Consider the following 20179-nt stretch of genomic DNA (forward strand, 5'->3'; position numbering starts at 1 on the left):
ATTGTGTTGTATTTTAATTTATTTCATTATTCATTTACATTAGTTAATTATTATAATAAAAAAATTCTTCCACTGGGCATATTATTGTATCCAGTACAGACAAACGTCTCAAAAATGAGATCGACAGGAAGGGCAAAATGTCTAAGCAGGCATGGCTAGAGGACAAATGTAAGGATGTAGAGGCTTAACTCACTAGGGGTAAGATAGATACTGCCTACAGGAAAATTAAAGAGACCTTTGGAGAAACGAGAGCCACTTGTATGAATATCAAGAGCTCAGATGGAAAACCAGTTCTAAGCAAAGAAGGGAAAGCAGAAACGTGAAAGGAGTATAAAGACGGTCTATACAACGGCGATGTACTTGAGGACAGTATTATGGAAATGGAAGAGGATGTAGATGAAGATGAAATGGGAGATATGATACTGCGTGAAGAGTTTGACGGAGCAATGAAAGACCTAAGTCGAAACAAGGCCCCGGGAGTAGACAACATTCCATTAGAACTATTGTTGAGCAAGATGTATGAGACAGACAAAATACCCTCAGACTTCAAGAAGAATATAATAATTCGAATCCCAAAGAAAGCAGGTGTTGAGAGATGTAAAAATTAACGAACTATCAGTTTAACAAGTCACAGCTCCAAAATACTGACGCGAATTCTTTACAGACGAATGGAAAAACTGGTAGAAGCCGACCTCGGGGAAGATCAGTTTGGATTCTGTAGAAATATTGGAACAAGTGAGGCAATACTGACCCTACGACTTATCTTAGAAGAAAGATTAAGGAAAGGCAAACCTACGTTTCTAGCATTTGTAGACTTAGAGAAAGCCTTTGACAATGTTGACTGGAATACTCTCTTTCAAATTTTGAAGGTGCCAGGGGTAAAATACAGGGAGCGAAGAGCTATTTACAATTTGTACAGAAACCAGATGACAGTTATAAGAGTCGAGGGACATGAAAGGGAAGCCGTGGTTGGGAAGGGAGTGAGACAGGGATGTAGCCTCTCCCCGATGTTATTCAATCTGTATATTGAGCAAGCAGTAAAGGAAACAAAAGAAAAGTTCGGAGTAGGTATTAAAATCCATGGAGAAGAAATAAAAACTTTGAGGTTCCCCGATGACGTTGTCATTCTGTCAGAGATAGCAAAGGACTTGGAAGAGCAATTGAAAGGAATGGTTAGTGTCTTGAAAGGAGGATATAAGATGAACATCAACTAAAGCTAAACGAGGATATTGGAATGTAGTCGAATTAAGTCGGGCGATGCTGAGGGAATTAGATTAGGAAAGGAGATACTTAAAGTAGTAAAGGAGTTTTGCTGTTTGTGGAGCAAAATAACTAATGATGGTAGAAGTAAAGAAGATATAAAATGTAGACTGGCAATGCCAAGGAAAGCGTTCCCGAAGAAGAGAAATTTGTTAACATCGAGTATAGATTTAAGTGTCAGGAAGTCGTTAGTGAAAGTATTTGTATGGAGTGTTGCCATGTATGGAAGTGAAACGTGGACGATAAATAGTTTAGACAAAAAGAGAGTGGTGCTACAGAAGAATGTTGAAGATTAGGTGGGTAGATCACGTAACTAATGAGGAGGTATTGAATAGGATTGGGGAGAAGTTTGTGGCACAACTTGACTAGAAGAAGGGATCGGTTGGTAAGGCATGTCCTGAGGCATCAAGGGATCACAAATTTAGCATTGGAGGGCAGCGTGGAGGGTAAAAATCGTAGAGGGAGACCGAGATATGAATACACTAAGCAGATTCAGAAGGATGTAAGTTGCAGTAAGTACTGGGAGATGAAGAAGCTTGCACAGGGTGGAGTAGCATGGAGAGCTGCATCAAACCAGTGTCAGGACTGACGACCACAACAACACATTTGATTGTTGTGATGCATGACCTATTACAACTGTGTGGTACGGATTTATGAATAATAGCGAATACATATATTCATCTATTATGCTATATTCCAGTAAAACAGTGAAAACTATTAACAACAACATGACATAGGTTGAAGCATATTTGCCCTAGTATTACATATAATTTTAATGATATACAATACATCTTTTTGAGACACTTACATAGTTAAGATAGATACTTGTCAGTTGTTAACGTATGTTCTATATTTTTATTGTATCAGGAAATACATGTCAGCTGTTGTCCCACAGTCCATAATGGATGAACAAAGACTTCATACTCGTCGGGAGACGCTATTTCCTCAGCATCTGACTTGCTCACTATGCACTCAGAACTCAGAAGCGCAACGTGACACGGTTGACAGGCGTCATCGAATTTTCACAGTGGTTTCAATTTCGCGACCGATTGGAACTTCCGAATAGCCCTCATATAACTGCATAGCATTTTTTCTTTATTGTCTCAATAAGTAAGAAAAAACTTTTTGGAGAGCCAGTTTCGTAAGGTCAAATCAGCAACTGGTTCTACTTATGATCTTATGAGATGATGTTATCACGCATGTGTCGCCCTAGAATTATGTGTCGTTTCGATTATCCAGTGCCAGTGTTGTTCAGACGTATGATGCCACGTTCCTTCGGACACACATGCAGGCATCTTTGAAGGAATACTGCGTTGCATTTCTGAACAACACAGCCACTGCAATATCATATTTATCCGACATCACTGGGCAAGTGGCTTTCAGTTAAAATGTCTCCCTAGTGTGGGGATATACACAAAGAATGTACGAGTGCAGATTGTAGACATATGGTTGTCGACACATGGAAGTTTGAGTCGGGCTGTGACTGATGCTCAGATAGTCTAACAGTAAGTTGACCGCTCACAATAAACGGGAAACCCGGTTCGAGTCCTGCTTTGGAAAAAATTTTCAATGTCATCATTCCTTTATACAGGTCATGGTTGCTCACATTCGCTACTCCGAATGCATTTCTTACATTAGGTAAGCGTCGCTGTCCTTCATACACCACGTGTACACCAATACGTTGTAGTTTCAGCATTGACGGTCACATGTCCCGAAATTCTTCACATTTTCATAATGTTTCTTGTTTTATCTTTTTTTTTTTTTTTTTGAACTGTCGCTGTGTGTTGTGTGTTTTTCAGTCTTCATTGTACTGTGTGTGTGTGTGTGTGTGTGTGTGTGTGTGTGTCTGCTGTTGGATATTGCTTTGTTTCTTATGTAGGTGCATGTGTTGTTGTGAATGGTGGGGGATACTCTGAGCAAATAGAGGCATCTGAATCGATCTTTAATGGAAATATCAGTGGTTAGAGGGACTACGTTATTATTTCATCCGATTATGCAATACATCTCGGTTTGTTATTGTTATACCGGTACACATTAACAGTGATTTGCTATTTTTATTAATTTGTTCATTTATTGCTCCCTCGATCACTGAAAGGCCTCTTGCAGTAGACAAACCCTATAATTGGTTTCAAAATTTGTGGTTCGTCACTACCAGCCGTCAGAACGTCTGGAATCTTATTGAAACTATATGTTACAGACCACTGCACATTTCTGTACCCTTGCAGCGTGTCCAAAACCAATGGATGACTGATGGACAAGCATTGGCACCTACAACGACACGACCAACTCTATCCTTCTTGGATCAAACAGACTTTCAACTTGAGCTGCGTCAAGATGTCGCATTGCATCTGCTTGGTTGAATGCAGTGCCCACAAATGACAACTGCCATCCGTGTACGCACCTAGAGAACGCTAGGACAACGCCACTCACTTCTTTCTGAGGAGTCTCCTGATGCTGTAAAGCATAACACAGCCGACAGATGACGAATGACTTTAGTTATTGCATACACTAAAAATGAAGATCTCTAGCTATGCAATAAGACCACAGGTACTGCCTGTACGAAAAACAGATTTCACATACGGGACGTTGTCAGATGTGTGTCTCTAATTCTTTTGAGCAGTGTATTTGTTCCCTGACGTAGAAAAAAGGCCTGTGAAATACCGGTGTGCTCCCAGAAACTTACTTACTGAGGAGTTGGAATAGGTGGTAAATTTGAAACGGCAAAGGAATAATGGTGTGTCCACACGATGCCTTTTTTGTGTTCAACTTTGCGCACGCGCCTTCATTTTCAATAGCGCAACTACGGTTGCGCATTTGTTCATGCTTAATTTCCTGGAAACTAAGGCCATCCGTAAAGTGTATTAGTACCCTCCTTCTGTGAGAACCTTCGCACTTTGCCGGCCGGAGTGGCCGAGCGGTTCTAGGCGCTACAGCCTTGAACCGCGCGGCCGCCACGGTCGCAGGTTCCAATCCTGCCTCGGGCATGGATGTGTGTGATGTTCTTAGGCTAGTTAGGTTTAAGTAGTTCTAAATTCTATGGGACTGATGACCTCAGCAGTTAAGTTCCATAGGACTAAGAGCCATTTGAACCATTTTGAACCTTTGCGCTTTTTAGCAGACAACAGGAGGCTGGGCCCCATGTGTTTGATTGTTTAGTCTATTGAGGTTATGCTGTAAAGCGACTTCTACGCAAGTGTCTGTTGACTCCAAAGGAAACACGTTTAAGTTTATAGGAGATTACAGACAAAGAAGAAGTCGTGTGGAACGCCACTTCTGAAAAGTATTTGAATAAAAATTCTAGATGTGTTGCCCTGAGTATCACTTATTAGACAGAATTTCTCCGATTACACTTCTGCAAAGCATAAGATATCTTAAGTATTGAAGTATGAAAACTGAGAAGAATAAGCCAAAAGTCTGTGAAAAGTGAACATGTATGAAAACTTAGAAGCATAACAACTGAGCAGCCTGACGTATGTACAAAAGAAGTGGTGTGGTTTGTGTAGCTCCTCAACAAACTACTAGAAATGAAGCATTTTGATGATGCAAAAAACTACGAAACTGAAAAGCACAACTTCGTTATAGTGGATTCTGACGTCTATGAAATTCCCACATTTGAGGATGTTAATCTACATATCATATTTCATGATTAAATATACACTACTGGCCATTAAAATTGCTACACCAAGAAGAAATGCAGCTAATAAACGCGTATTCATTGGACAAATATATTATACTATAACTGACATGTGATTACATTTTCACGCAATTTGGGTGCATAGATCCTGAGAAATCAGTACCCAGAACAACCAGCTCTGGCTGTAATAACGGCCTTGATACGCCCTGGAATTGAGTCAAACAGAGCTTGCATGGCGTGTATAGGTACAGCTGCCCATGCAACTTCAACACGATACCACAGTTCACGCTTCCAATGTGCGTTCACCGCGATGTCGCCAAACACGGATGCGACCATCATGATGCTGTAAACAGAACCTGGATTCATCCGAAAAAATGACGTTTTGCCATTCGTGCACCCAGGTTCGTCGTTGAGTACACCATCGCAGGCGCTCCTGTCTGTGATGCAGCGTCAAGGGTAACCGCAGCCATGGTCTCCAAGCTTATAGTCCATGCTGCTGCAAAGGTCGTCGAACTGTTCGTGCAGATGGTTATTGTCTTGCAAACATCCCCATCTGTTGACTCAGGGATCGAGACGTGGCCGCACGATCCGTTACAGCCATGCGGATGCCTGTCATCTCGACTGCTAGTGATGCGAGGCCGTTGAGATCCAGCACGGCGTTCCGTTTTTCCCTCCTGAACCCACCGAGTCCATATTCTGCTAACAGTCATTGGATGTCGATCAACGCGAGTAGCAATTCGCGATACGATAAACTGCAATCGCGATAGGCTACAATCCGACCTTTATCAAAGTCGGAAACGTGATGGTACGCATGTCTCCTCCTTACACGAGGCATCACAACAACGTTTCACCAGGGAACGCCGGTCAACTGCTGTTTGTGTACGAGAAATCGGTTGGAAACTTTCCTCATGTCAGCACGTTGTAGATGTCGCCACCAGCGCCAACCTTGTGTGAATGCTCTGAAAAGATAATCATTTGCATATCACAGCATCTTCTTTCTGTCGGTTAAATTTCGCGTCTGTAGCACGTCATCTTCGTGGTGTAGCAATTTTAATGGTCAGTAGTGTGTGATAAGCATTGAAAGTAAATTAACCTTCACGTAACGACTAAGAACGTCCCTTGACTATTTCGAAGTTTAAGGAATAATCACTTTTATTTTTATTTATTTATTGGTGTTCTGTTGATCCAGTATGCAAGAGGATTGCGTGGATATGGAACGTGTCAATTATACATGAGAACAGTACTTGTAGATGCTTCAAATGGTTCAAATGGCTCTAAGGACTATAGGACTTAACATCTGAGGTCATCAGTCACCTAGGCTTAAAGCTACTCAAACCAATTAAACCTAAGAGCATCACACAAATCCGTGCCCGAGGCAGGATTCGAACCTGGGACCATGGCAGCAGGGCGGTTGCAGACTGAAGCGCCTAGAGCACTTATAGATGCTAATATATAGAAATTGTAGTATTGCGTAGGAACAAAATATGCTAATAATTTGAAGCTTAGACATTTCCTTCAGTGAGAAGAGGTAGAATTATTCCACGTTTCAAGCTACAAATTTGATAGAATTGAAACGCTTCGTTTTAGGATGACGAAGAAATAATTTAAACAAGTATATAGTTACCAGTTAGCAAAATTTTATTGCTAGTCTTATCGCTGCAGCTTTCCGAGCAGAAAATCTAAAATCTCGTTGTGACCTCTTCCTGGAATTTGTAGAAAAAACGTCTTAATAACTTTGTATTTCTCGTACTTCTCTTGTTTGTATACTTCTTTACCTACTATCGCTTTTGCGTTTTCTTTTTTTGTCGCCTTTCATCGCAATGCATTGGCGCAGTGGTAACACCGGTTGTCGTGAGATCGTCGAAGTTAAGTGCTGTGGGAGTGGGCTAGCGCTTAAATGGTTGATCATCAGGTGTGCCGAGCGCTGATGGCAAGAGGGGTGCACTCAGCCCTTGTGAGGCAAACTGAGGAGCTACTTGGCTGAGAAGTAGCGGCTCCGGTCTCGGAAACTGACGTACGGACGGGAGAGCGGTGTGCTGACCACATGCCCCGCATCCAGTGACGCCTGCGGACTCAGGACGACACGGCGGCCGGTCGGTACCGTTGGACCTTCACGGGCTGTTCGGGTGGAGTTTTTTAGTTTAGTTTTCAGCACGATAAACGTAGCTCAAGCGCCCAAGCAAAGAAGGGGTTTCACAGCAGCCGGCTTGCGTAATGAGGTAATGTGTGGACGCGTGAATGCTCCATGCTTACATGCGTTCCTTCCACAAATTTTTATGCAGGCCATTTTATTCCTGTCCGTCTGCGGTTGCGCACAATGACAGAGGCATCGTGTGGACATACGTTAACAGAGAGCTTGTTGGGTGATAGAATACTTCGCGCCACTTTTGAGGCGAGGGATGGTATGATGTGTTTGTAGGCGATGCGGCACAGCTGCGAAGGGAGCAAAATGGAAGGAGGGTTGAGAGTGCGTCTGGAGGGATGCGTGGGGAGGGGGTGGAGTTAGAAATGGCAGTGACGTGCCGACGCGGAAAGTGCCGACTCGCAGGCCATCTTTTATGGCCGCCAGCGACGCGACCAGCGAATTGAGCGGACTTGTGCGTGGGTGTACCCTCCTCGCAGGAGAGAGTGTGAGAGAGAGAGAGAGAGAGAGAGAGAGCGGGAGGGAGGGGGAGGGGGGAGATTTGCGGTGTTGTGTGGAGGGATGGTGTGAGGCGGGACAGTTTTACTGGGGTCCACGCGCAGCGGGCCGGAAAACGCCGACGGAAGCCTGGCCAATGCGATGGATTGCTCGCCGAGTTATCTGCGCGGGCTTTCCGCTGCGAACCCCTGACTCATGTCCAGCAAGCACGCTACTAACGACGCGAGATACACGGCGCCCTCCTATGCCGCACTGTGCATTCATCACTGCAGCAGGCTCCGCATGTGCCTGTTGTGACTAAACACTAAAAAGTGTCACGTACCCCACATTAGTACTAAAAAATTCCTCTAATTTTCGGTTACGTGACAAATAACACAATTAAAGGTTGTAGATTCAACTAAATACGGGAGCTGAAACTTCCTGGCAGATTAAAACGGTGTGCCGGACCGAGACTCGAACTCGGGACCTTCGCCTTTCGCGGGCAAGTGCTCGTCTAGGAGACGAGCTACTGGCAGAAAAAAAAGCTGTGAGGACGGGGCGTGAGTCGTGCTTGGGTACCTCAGTTGGTAGAGCACTTGCCCGCGAAAGGCAAAGGTCCCGAGTTCGAGTCTCGGTCCGGCACACCGTTTTAATCTGCCAGGAAGTTTCATATCAGCGCACACTCCGCTGCAGAGTGAAAATTTCATTCTAAATACGAGGGCTATTTGGAAAGTAAGGTCCGATCGGTTGCGAAATGGAAACCACTGTAAAAATGAAAAACGTTTTTAGAGTGAAATTTTCACTCTGCACCGCAGTGTGCGCTGATAACCTGAGGAACGTCATATATCTGATGTTGTGAAAACAAACAATATGTCAAAGTCTGGGATCAAAAATAGTTTTATTTTGGAAATTTTTAGTAAAATTCCATTAAAAAAACGTAATTTTCCGACAGTCAAGAATTTAAATAAATACAGTGATGTAATAGTTCACTTTCAGTGACTATGTACGATGATCTGATAACACTTTCAGTGTTCATATATAAATTTGGAAAGTTTTTAGTTTCAGAAAACCTCTGTGACTTTTCTATTATAATAATTTCAAGAATTCTAAGTAAATATGTGTATTGTGTGTTACGGTGCGTGTAGCTGAGAATGCGTGCGTGAGAGTATGTGGGACGTCCGGCATTATTAAAAATCATTCATGTAATTCTGTACAGGAACTGGCAAGTGTTCCAACTCTGTAACGTGGGAACGAATCCACTAGTGGTTCCCCTACTAGTGAATGTCGGATGTCCAAGTATGTATGCTTATGTATAAGACAGCCAGAACATTCGCGACTACATAATAAATTTCCAGATGTAGAGAATGCTTATAGTTCATTTTGTTTTGTTTATTTGATTTGAGAGCTTTGTGTTGCTGAAATTGATGACGTCAATTAGCCTAGAGAAGTGGTTGGTGCCTGCTAGATTTTGGCGCGAGCCGCTCCCAAGAAATGAGTTTTCATTGGTCGTAAGTGCTGACAGCCAATGAGAAGCGGACGGTTGGCCGCCTAGCGACGAGATATAATTTTGAGTGTGGGAGAGCGACAAGGAGAGTCGCGAGCTAGCTTTGATTGGAGGCGGTTATGCTGGATGTGACTTTTCGCATTATGTGTAAGATGAAGTCTTGGGATGACTTCCGCGTTATGGTCCAGTGTTAATGGTATTTGGTAGTGACCGGAAACTGTTTATGAAAACTTTAGAGTGTTGTGATAATTCGTTGCGACGACAATCGCGAGTGAACTTTGAATTATATAGCGTGGCGCTACTGAGTATATTCTTACTGAGTCTTTTATGACGAGCATAAACTTCAACTAAAGACAACCACTGAATATCGTGTGCAGAAGTAATTGGCCGATCATTTACTGTGTTACAAGTAATTGGTTTCGGAATTTGGGAAGGTAAAAGTTCTGGCTGTTTTATGTATGGTGATAACTGTGAGCAGAAACTTTATTAATTTTCGTAAATGCTGATGATCTTGCTTAATGGCAATAAATATCTATTGAAGGTTTTAATTTGAACTTCATGTTTAAAGTACGAGTGACATCCCCTTTCCGAATCATTTCTTTAAAGTACATAGACAATTTTCAGCAAATTTTACTTATAGCGGCCTCCGTCGTGTAGCTGTGAGGTTACGGTTTCCTCAACACTGCTTTTCTGTGATCTCGTAAGTAGCTGCAGTCAGGAGTTTACATGCGAAGATCTACCGCTGTTAAGAGGTAGGTCAACAAAAATGATAAAAGAAATTGCATTGCAGCAGCAACGCATAATCCGTCGCAATTGGAGCATCGCACGCACGCATGTAAAAAAATGCGTCGCAACTTCCCATCGAAAACGCTGCAGGAGCATCTTCATTGCTCCTGCAGAGTGAGAGCGAGAATTGTCGTGTAGAACGAAACGCATGACAGTTATTTTATGTGGGTTGCATAGCTTCAGGCGAAATCTTTCACGAGGCCCTCATACTTGGCGGGAGACACTACTTTCTAGCCGTCTTTACCTCCTGTGACCTCATAACTGAAAAGAGCGATGTGATGCAATCGATGGGCATACTAGATGCAGTGCCCAATGCATCTGTGAAAAGTTTCATGAGATTTTCGCTGTGTTCTCTTTCACTCCAGATCGGACCCTACTTTCGAAATAGCCCTCACACCTAGGCATCACAGTTATGGAAAACGTTAATTTGGACAACCACATATAATTTTTTGTCTCCATCATAGTTTTTGTCCGCCTCCGGTAGCCGAGTCATCAGCGTCACAGAATGTCAATCCTAAGGGCCCGGGTTCGATTCTTGGCTGGGTTGGAGATTTTCTCTACTCAGGGACTGGGTGTTGTGTTGTCCTAATCATCATCATTTCATCCCCATCGACGCACAAGTCGCCAAAGTGGCATCAAATCGAAAGAATGGCACCTGGCGAACTGTCTACCTATGGGAGGCCCTAGTCACACGACATTTATTTATCATAGTTTCTTATTTCTTATTATTTATCAAGAAATAATAAGGACAGAAAAATGGTTGTGTGTTAGCGCATGATTATAGCCGCTGGTATTTTAAACTTTATTTGAAACTATCAAACAGAAAACGTAGTGTGGAAAATTACTAATCCTATTACTTCAGGAAAATGTAACACTGCTATTTTTCCTTCAAACAACTATGGATAAATTTGTCAAGTACAAAGGATGTGTTAGATGACGACCAGTTTGGCGTTAGGAAAGGAAAAGGCACCAGAGAGACAATTCTGACGTACCGGCTGATAATCGAAGCAATTTCTAAAGGAAAGTCAAGACACGTTCATAGAATTTGTCGACCTGGAAAAGCATTCGACAATGTAAAATGGCGCAAGGAGTTCAAAATCAGGAGAAAAATTGGTGTAAGCTATAGGAAAAAAATGGTTCAAATGGCTCTGAGCATTATGGGACTTAACGTCTAAGGTCATCAGTCCCCTAGAACTTAGAACTACTTAAACCTAACTAACCTAAGGACATTACACACATCCATGCCCGAGGCAGGATTCGAACCTGCGACCGTTGCGGTGGCGTGGTAAGCTATAGGAAGAGACGGATAATACACAACATGTATAAGAGCAAAGAGGGAATAATTAGGGTGGAAGTGTTCGGATCAAAAAGTGTATAAGACAGGGCTGTAATGTTTGACTCCTACTGTTCAGTCTGTATATCGAAGAAGCAATGATGGAAATGAAAGAAAGGTTCAGGAGTGGGATGAAAATTTAGTGTGAAAGGATATCAGTGATACAATTCGCTGATAACATTGGTATCCTGAGTGAAAGTGAAGAAGATTACATGATCTGCTGAATGGAATGAACATTTTAAAGAGTACAGAATATCGATTGAGAGTAAATCGAAGAAAGACCAAAGTAATGGGAAGTAGCAGAAATGAGAATAGCGAGAAACGTAACATCAGGATTGATGATGACGAAGTGGATGAATTTAAAGAATTCTGCTACCTAAACAGCAAAATAACTAATGATGGACAAAGAGGACAGCGAAAGCAGAGTAGCAACGGTAAAAGGGGCATTCTTGGCCAAGAGAAATCTACTAGTATCAGACATAGGCCTTAATTTGAAAAAGAAATTTCTGAGAATGTACGTCTGGAGTACAGCATTATAGGGTAGTGAAACACGGACAGTGGGAAAACCGGGCCAGAATAGAATCGAAGAATTTGAGATGAGGTGCTGCAAGCGGATGTTGAAAATTAGGTGAACTGATAAGGTAAGGAATGAGGAGGTTCTGCGCAGAATAGGAGATGAAAGGAATATGTGGGGAACACTGCCAAGGAGAAGAGACAAAATGATAACACATCTGTTAAGACTTCACGGAATGACTTCCACGGTGCTAGAGGGAGATGCAGAGGACAAGAAGTGCAGAGGAAGACAGAGATTGGAATACATTCAGCAAAAGTTGAGGACTTACGTTGCAAGTGCTACACTGAGGTTCTGGCAGGAGAGGAGGAATTCGTGGCGGGCCGCATGAAACCACTGATGACTGAAAAAAAAACGCGTGTTGATGACTATAGCATCATGTGATAGTACACTGTCCAGTCACATTAATGCGACTAGCTTGTCCGTCCCCGGTAGCTCAATGGTCAGAGTGACGGACTGTCAATCCTCTGGTCCCAGGTTCGATTCCCGGCTGGGTCGGGGAATTTTCTCTGCCAAGGGACTGGGTGTTGTGCTGTCCTCATCCTATCATCCTCACCAACTACAGGTCGCCGAAGTAGTCTGCAAGCGGTCTGCCCAATGGGGGACCCTAGCCATACGATTATATTAAATTAAAATGCGACCAGCTGTCAGAAGCTTGAACAACCGCCTTTTGCAATGTGGGCAGCTGCGAAACGCCTAGGAAGAGAGTCAATGACGTCCTGGAAGGTACCGACAGAGATGTCGAGCCAAGGCGATTCCAGTCTCGTAGCCAGCTGTGCCAGGTTTCTCAGCTGAGACTCAATGGCGCGTACAGCCGATCGTGGTGTCACCACAGATTCTCGTTTGGGTTTAAATCCAGGCAGTGTGTTAGCCAGGGAAGCACGGTAAACTCACTGTGACGCTCTTCCAATCACGGACGTACACTGGGAGCTGTGTGTCACGTTGCCTTGTCCTGCTGATAAATGCCTTCGTGCCGAGGAAAAACAAATTGCATGAAGTGGTGGACGCGCGCCCCAAGGATAGGTGTATATTTGTGTCGATCCGCTGTGCCTTTCAGAATGACGCGAACAACCAGAGAATGCCACGAAAATATTCCCCAGATCATAGCGCTCCCTCCTCTGGCCTGGACTCTTCCGACGGTTGTTGCAGAGTATGCGCTTTCAGTCCAATGGAGCACAAACCTTGATTCATCTGAAAAGGCCACCTGTCATTCAGTGGAAATACAGTTGTGGTACTGGCGTGTAGATTCCAGCCTTTGTCGTCTATGAACAGCAGTTTGCGAGGCGCCGGGGCTAGCAGTGTATTTAACACTAAATTCTTCTAGAATCTACATATGTAAATGATGCTCTAAGCCCCTCCCCCCCCCTTATTCTAACTCCGACTTTTGCTGTTGCACATGGATTAAAAAGAAACTCGAACTGACTGTAATCGACCCTGCAAGTGGAGTAGAAAAGAGTTTGGCACCTGCAATAATTTAATTTGATAAAAAGTTAAATAAAGGGAAGTTTCATTAACGTAGTGAGAAATGATAGGATTATAGTATGAAGGCTTTCACGACCGGATGACATATCTTCTGGTAAACCTTCCGGGATGTAAGGTCGTGGTCCATGAAACTCTTCAGCCCCTAACGTTTCGACCAGAGCTGCGCTGGACATCTTCAGAGGGGTGTTTCTCCTCTTTTTTTTCCCGGAAAGACTCACCGGAGGAGAAACATCCCTCTGAAGATCCCAGCGCAGCTCTGGACGAAACGTTAGGAGCTGAAGAGTTTCATGGACCACGACCTTACATCCCGGAAGGTTTACCAGAAGATAAGAAATGATAGGATTGCTCTACCGATTAACAGAATGAAAGTTCTGTCCAAAATAACAATATGATTTATTATGACTAAACTCAAAATAATAATCAAAAACACATGAAACATTTACAATACATCAAATTGGCTCCAATTGGATACTCAAATAAATGTTGTGAAGGTGAAGTTGTCCCTAAACTAGATTGTGACATTTATAACGAAGTGGTATGTGGAGCCAATTCCTTGCAACTCAAATCTTAAGAGAGACACACAGCCAACCCAACATTAATTGCTGCTACATTAGTGAGAGCTCAGACAATGAACACCCAAGACAGAACAAAGTTAGAAAAGACAAACAGGCGCGCTCTGCTGAGCTCTGATTATCACCTAGCAAAATTGCCTTCTTTGCCAGTGCTGTGGACGTACATTACCAAGCTGTCTTCTTAAATGCACGGACACGATCTGGCTTACTGGAGGCGATGGCTGGTTGCTTCGACGTCCTGTCGTGGTGATGATAATGCCGCGAGTATAGCCCGAAACAAATTATCCTAGTCTGGTTGTTCCTGACTAAAGACTTCCTAACAATACAAATGGACCTCTGAGGGAGACAAAGAAAGCTCGCCACACAACTGATTGATTTTAACAAGCGAAGTCACATGGTAACTCCGATACAGTCAACTTCAGCCAAAACTGCTCAAGACATAGGCCGCTTGTACGCAGAACGCTCAATTGCCAACTGTACTCGGAAAGTTACGTTGAAGTCGAAACTTCAGCAACTTCGTCAAACAGCTCCAATTAAATAAAAGTATATTAGACAGCCAACGGAAGGCAGGCTGTCCAGAGCAGCGAGAGCTTAGTCTTGTAACCTACTCTGACCAAAAGGCGAGAGCCGACCACCACAAGAGCACCCGTACAAACCGAACACAGAACATTCCCGCCCCCACGACAGTGGCCGTGGTTAAACGTTCCAATCAGCAACTCGAAAACCGGGGGAAAAATCCACTCTATTGCCGAAGCACTACCATTCCACCAATGGAGATTCTTGGCGCCAATTTCTGCGCCGATTTTGCTACGTCACGGAGCTATGCCCTGAGCAAGCCAATCACAGTTACGATTTTTCAGGAAACGCGGGATTTGCCCGCCAAGACTGCTTGGGAACACAAGTCATTCCCACGCCTCGCTGGTAGCCCACCAGAAAGTGTTTTGGCTAAGTTTCTGCTAAGCCGCTCCTTCAGGCCCCTGCAGGCGTGTCTCCGCCGCTATTATGACAATGTCGGCGTCTGGAAAGCATTCACTCGATTCCCTCACACCCGTCGGCTTAACCCTTTCAAGATCAGCTGACCCTGCCTGTCACCGGACCCCCCTGGTGACGAGAGACGCTGCGTGGTAAGTCTGCGTGTGAAGGAATAGCAACTTTTCACCGCATGCAATTAGAGAGGAGAATCTAATTACTTAGAGTAAGATAGAAATATGAGAACGGGCTTCTTCCACCTCTCAGCATAGGTGCATGAACTCGGCGTCTGCAGAATAGGCTGACATACAGCCATGTCCGGTGAATAGTCATTGAGGAGACACTGTACGTGGTCCCTTGGTTGATCTGGGCAGTCTGTCGCTCAACCGTTCCATGTCTCCAGAGTGAGGTTTTCACTCGGGTCCCGAGTTCGAGTCTCGATCCGCCTCACAGTTTTAATCTGCCACGAAGTTTCATACCAGCGCACATTCCGCTTCAGAGTGAAAATCTCAATCTGGAAACATCCCCCAGGCTATGGCTAAGCCATGTCCCCGCAATATCCTTTCTTTCAGGAGTGCTAGTTCTGCTAGGTTCGCACAAGAGCTTCTGTGAAGCTTTGAAGGTAGGGGACGAAGTACTGGCAGAACTGAAGCTGTGAAGACGTTTCGTCAATCGTGCTTGGGTAGCTCAGATGGTAGAGCACTTGCCCGCGAAAGGCAAAGATCCCGAATTCGAGTCTCGGTCTGGCACACAGTATTAATCTGCCAGGAATTTGCGTTCCATGTCTATTCGCGCGCACATATCTGCGCAGCCGGCGTTCACCCCAGTTTTCTCGGAGTCGGTTTTAGACAGCTCTGTTTTGTCATGCTCAGTATACTTTAATCAGGGCGGCAAGAAAGCAGTTTATAAACATAGCCGTTTAGGGAATGCTTGGCGTAAAAGCTAATGATCACGCTCTTTGGGACTCAGATAAGCTGCGTTTCTGCATTACGACACTAAGCGACTGCACCCCCCCCCCCCATTCGCTTTATATACCCTCCACTGCCAGTGCTGCCATCAGCCGTCTGTGATTGGTTATTGCACGTTGCCCTCGAACATAGGCGGTGGTCACATAAATGTTACTGGGCCATGTAATACGCTCAGAGGTGCATCACATGGAGTTAAATCCCAAATTATGGACGCAGACACGCTAGGTACACACCATGGAGCAGGTAATTTATCTAGCCGCTCAGCCAACTATGTCACTGAATACTCAGGTGCGAATCGAAGGACAGCAGGAACTACGACTGTTGATATTTTTAAAAATATAGGATCCGAGATATATCGAGATTAAAAGATGTCGCAGTCGGCCAACGGTACATCGATGAAAGGGTCTATATACCGACGGAAAAGATATCGATGTGCCGGCCCGTAAAAATATCGGCTGGACATTGTAAAATACACTCCTGGAAATTGAAATAAGAACACCGTGAATTCATTGTCCCAGGAAGGGGAAACTTTATTGACACATTCCTGGGGTCAGATACATCACATGATCACACTGACAGAACCACAGGCACATAGACACAGGCAACAGAGCACGCACAATGTCGGCACTAGTACAGTGTATATCCACCTTTCGCAGCAATGCAGGCTGCTATTCTCCCATGGAGACGATCGTAGAGATGCTGGATGTAGTCCTGTGGAACGGCTTGCCATGCCATTTCCACCTGGCGCCTCAGTTGGACCAGCGTTCGTGCTGGACGTGCAGACCGCGTGAGACGACGCTTCATCCAGTCCCAAACATGCTCAATGGGGGACAGATCCGGAGATCTTGCTGGCCAGGGTAGTTGACTTACACCTTCTAGAGCACATTGGGTGGTACGGGATACATGCGGACGTGCATTGTCCTGTTGGAACAGAAAGTTCCCTTGCCGGTCTAGGAATGGTAGAACGATGGGTTCGATGACGGTTTGGATGTACCGTGCACTATTCAGTGTCCCCTCGACGATCACCAGTGGTGTACGGCCAGTATAGGAGATCGCTCCCCACACCATGATGCCGGGTGTTGGCCCTGTGTGCCTCGGTCGTATGCAGTCCTGATTGTGGCGCTCACCTGCACGGCGCCAAACACGCATACGACCATCATTGGCACCAAGGCAGAAGCGACTCTCATCGCTGAAGACGACACGTCTCCATTCGTCCCTCCATTCACGCCTGTCGCGACACCACTGGAGGCGGGCTGCACGATGTTGGGGCGTGAGCGGAAGACGGCCTAACGGTGTGCGGGACCGTAGCCCAGCTTCATGGAGACGGTTGCGAATGGTCCTCGCCGATACCCCAGGAGCAACAGTGTCCCTAATTTGCTGGGAAGTGGCGGTGCGGTCCCCTGCGGCACTGCGTAGGATCCTACGGTCTTGGCGTGCATCCGTGCGTCGCTGCGGTCCGGTCCCAGGTCGACGGGCACGTGCACCTTCCGCCGACCACTGGCGACAACATCGATGTACTGTGGAGACCTCACGCCCCACGTGTTGAGCAATTCGGCGATACGTCCACCCGGCCTCCCGCATGCCCACTATACGCCCTCGCTCAAAGTCCGTCAACTGCACATACGGTTCACGTCCACGCTGTCGCGGCATGCTACCAGTGTTAAAGACTGCGATGGAGCTCCGTATGCCACGGCAAACTGGCTGACACTAACGGCGGCGGTGCACAAATGCTGCGCAGCTAGCGCCATTCGACGGCCAACACCGCGGTTCCTGGTGTGCCCGCTGTGCCGTGCGTGTGATCATTGCTTGTACAGCCCTCTCGCAGTGTCCGGAGCAAGTATGGTGGGTCTGACACACCGGTGTCAATGTGTTCTTTTTTCCATTTCCAGGAGTGTATATTGCCGGTTTTAGAAATGTATATTTAAATACTGATCAGATATTCAGTACGTCAAAAAGCTAGCAGACTGCGTATCCCTCTCAGAACAAGAACTGAAAGGAAAACGATGTATGTTCACCGTTCGCAGTAACTACTTTGCCAGTAATGGTAACTGCATGTTTGTGGCACAATAAGAGATGTCCGATGCATCCGTCGTTCGGTTTATTCACATATCTAATTTGTTGAGAACACTCCATGTCGACTTTCCTGTTTTTTTCATTTCTGCAAACGCCAGCGACTTAGCAGCTGTCAAAACTGCGTGGTAAAGTTAAACGTTGCTGTTTTGTTGGTAGCGTTGAGCGCCGAAAACGTCAACAAATCCTAAGTCTCCGCGCACCGCAAAGACCAATCTTTGTTCATTATTGTCAGCAACTGTTTTTGAAGAACGACGAAGTGAATTCACAACGCCACCATGCCCCCCCCCCCCCCCCCCCCAGTGCAGTCGGATTTTTTTTTATGTCATCTGTCGTCTATACTTGCTTAATAACTCGAAGAGAAAGACTGGTCGTGATGACGGCTGAAAAAATAGTAAGACTCCTTCACACAGTGCAAGAAAAATTACTAAGGGCGTCTCAATTTTTATTTTTATTTTTCGCAGGATGAGAATGATATGTTTTGTGAGGATACTTGGAACATTTAGCTATACGTTGGCATATAAAAGTATTTTCTTTCATTTACGGGTGAGCCATAATGGAGCGTGAAGTAGATGTCAGGTTGCGACGACGGTCGGTGATGGAGTTCCTCTTCAAGACCGGCGATGACCCTGCCACATCGATTCACAGGAAGTTGCTCCCTGTTTATGGGGAGGACACAGTGGATCGCAGCAGCATCCAGCGGTGGTTGCAGACGTTTAAAAAAGGTGATTTCTCTCTACTGGACAGTCCACGATGCGGTAGCCCATCGACAGCAGTGAGTGATGTGAATAAAGGGACCGTTGATCAGATAATCCAAAATGACAGATGTGTGACGACACGACAGCTTGCTGGAATGACTGGTTTGTCATTGGGTAGTGTGGTATCACTGGTACAGTCACTAGGGCACAGAAAAATTGGTGCACGGTGAGTGCCGAAATTATTGACAAGAGAAGTGAAAACGACGAGGAAGAATGTGTGCGAGGGTCTCATGAAGACCTTTACTGAAGAGTGGAAACAGTGTTCTGACGGCGTCATTGCCAAGGACGAAACATGGTTGTTTTTGTCCGAACCTGAGAGCAAAACCCAATCCGTGGAGTGGCGTCATCCGGATTCCCCTCGGAAGAAGAAACCAAGACTTTCACGAACAGCAGGTTGAAAGGTGATGGCCTCCTTCTTCTGGGATCAGTGTGGTATCATTTTCATTGCCTTTTTGGAACCTGGCTCCACAATTAACCGGGACCGTTACTGTTTGTCACTGGACAAGCTGCGACTTGCCATCAAGACCCACAAACCACAACTTCAGGGTCAGCTCATCAGACTGCACCATAACAATGTCAAACCCCATACAGCCCTAATGACACAGGAGAAAATCAGGAAAAGTGGTTGGAAAATTGTTCCTCATCCTCCCTACAGTACGGAACTGCCTCCGTCTGATTTTTACCTCTTTGGTCGTCTGAAGGCCCACCTGCGAGATAGAACACTTCATAGAAAATTCTTATTTCCTGTGTCAAGCGATGGTGTAAAAGTCAATCCCCTGACTTTTACCAAAGTGCATTTACATCATGGAAAGAATGTCGGGCCAGATGCGTTACAGCTGATGGAGGCTACATTGAGTAGTCTCAGTGTATAGCAAAATGCTCCAAGTATGTTACACAAAATTTCATTCTCCTCCTGCAAAAAATTAAAAAAAATAGAGGCGACTGTGCAAAACTTTTTGAGCGCAATTTGTATGTTCTACCACAATTTCGGAAGAATAATTTCAAACATTTACCGAAAATGGCGAAAAAATATTATATAAAAGTAAAATATCACCACTCGATCACTGCCGTTTAGATATCGATATATAGGCAAAAGAAATATCGCCGATATTTTTCCCTATTTTTATGAACAATATTGATGTATCGATAAAACGATATTTTATCAACAGCCCTAGTAGGAAGGGAGACACAGTCCTAAAAACAAAGAACGTATTAAAACATTTTACTATTGCAATTGTTATTAAAACCCTATGAATCTGTGGCACGTTAAATGTAGGGGCTAAGCAAATTATATTTTTTTTTGGAGGGGGGGGGGGGAGGAATGGGATGGGGGTTGAGAGGAACAATGAAAAACTCCGTCACCACCTCCCCCTCCCCGCTCTTACAAGGGAACCTTCACATCCTACCCCATCAGATTTAGTTATGCGCTGGTACAGGCCTTGAAAAACAGAACACAGATCAATCGAGAAAACCGGAAGAACTTGTGTGGAACTATGAAAAAATAAGCAAAATATACAAACTGAGTAGTCTACGCGCAACATAGGCAACATCAAGGATAATATGAGTTTAGGAGCGCCGTGGTCCCTTGGTTAGCGTGAGCAGCTCCGCAACGAGCGGTCCTTGGTTCAAGACTTCCCTCGAGGGAAAAGTTT

General features: G+C 44.9%; 1 protein-coding gene and 1 non-coding gene across 2 annotated transcripts in view; one reads left to right on the forward strand and one right to left on the reverse strand.

The window, feature by feature from the left end:
• The window catches only part of LOC124550801, a 188150-nt gene that overhangs the window by 87283 nt on the left and 80688 nt on the right, over window positions 1-20179 (reverse strand). The gene's annotated exons all lie outside the window — the stretch shown is intronic.
• On the forward strand, window positions 12134-12211 carry Trnad-guc. The gene has a single exon. It is a non-coding gene; the product is annotated as a tRNA-Asp (tRNA).

The sequence above is a fragment of the Schistocerca americana genome, chromosome 9, assembly GCF_021461395.2.
Source record: "Schistocerca americana isolate TAMUIC-IGC-003095 chromosome 9, iqSchAmer2.1, whole genome shotgun sequence".
NCBI classification, from domain to species: Eukaryota; Metazoa; Arthropoda; class Insecta; order Orthoptera; family Acrididae; genus Schistocerca; species Schistocerca americana.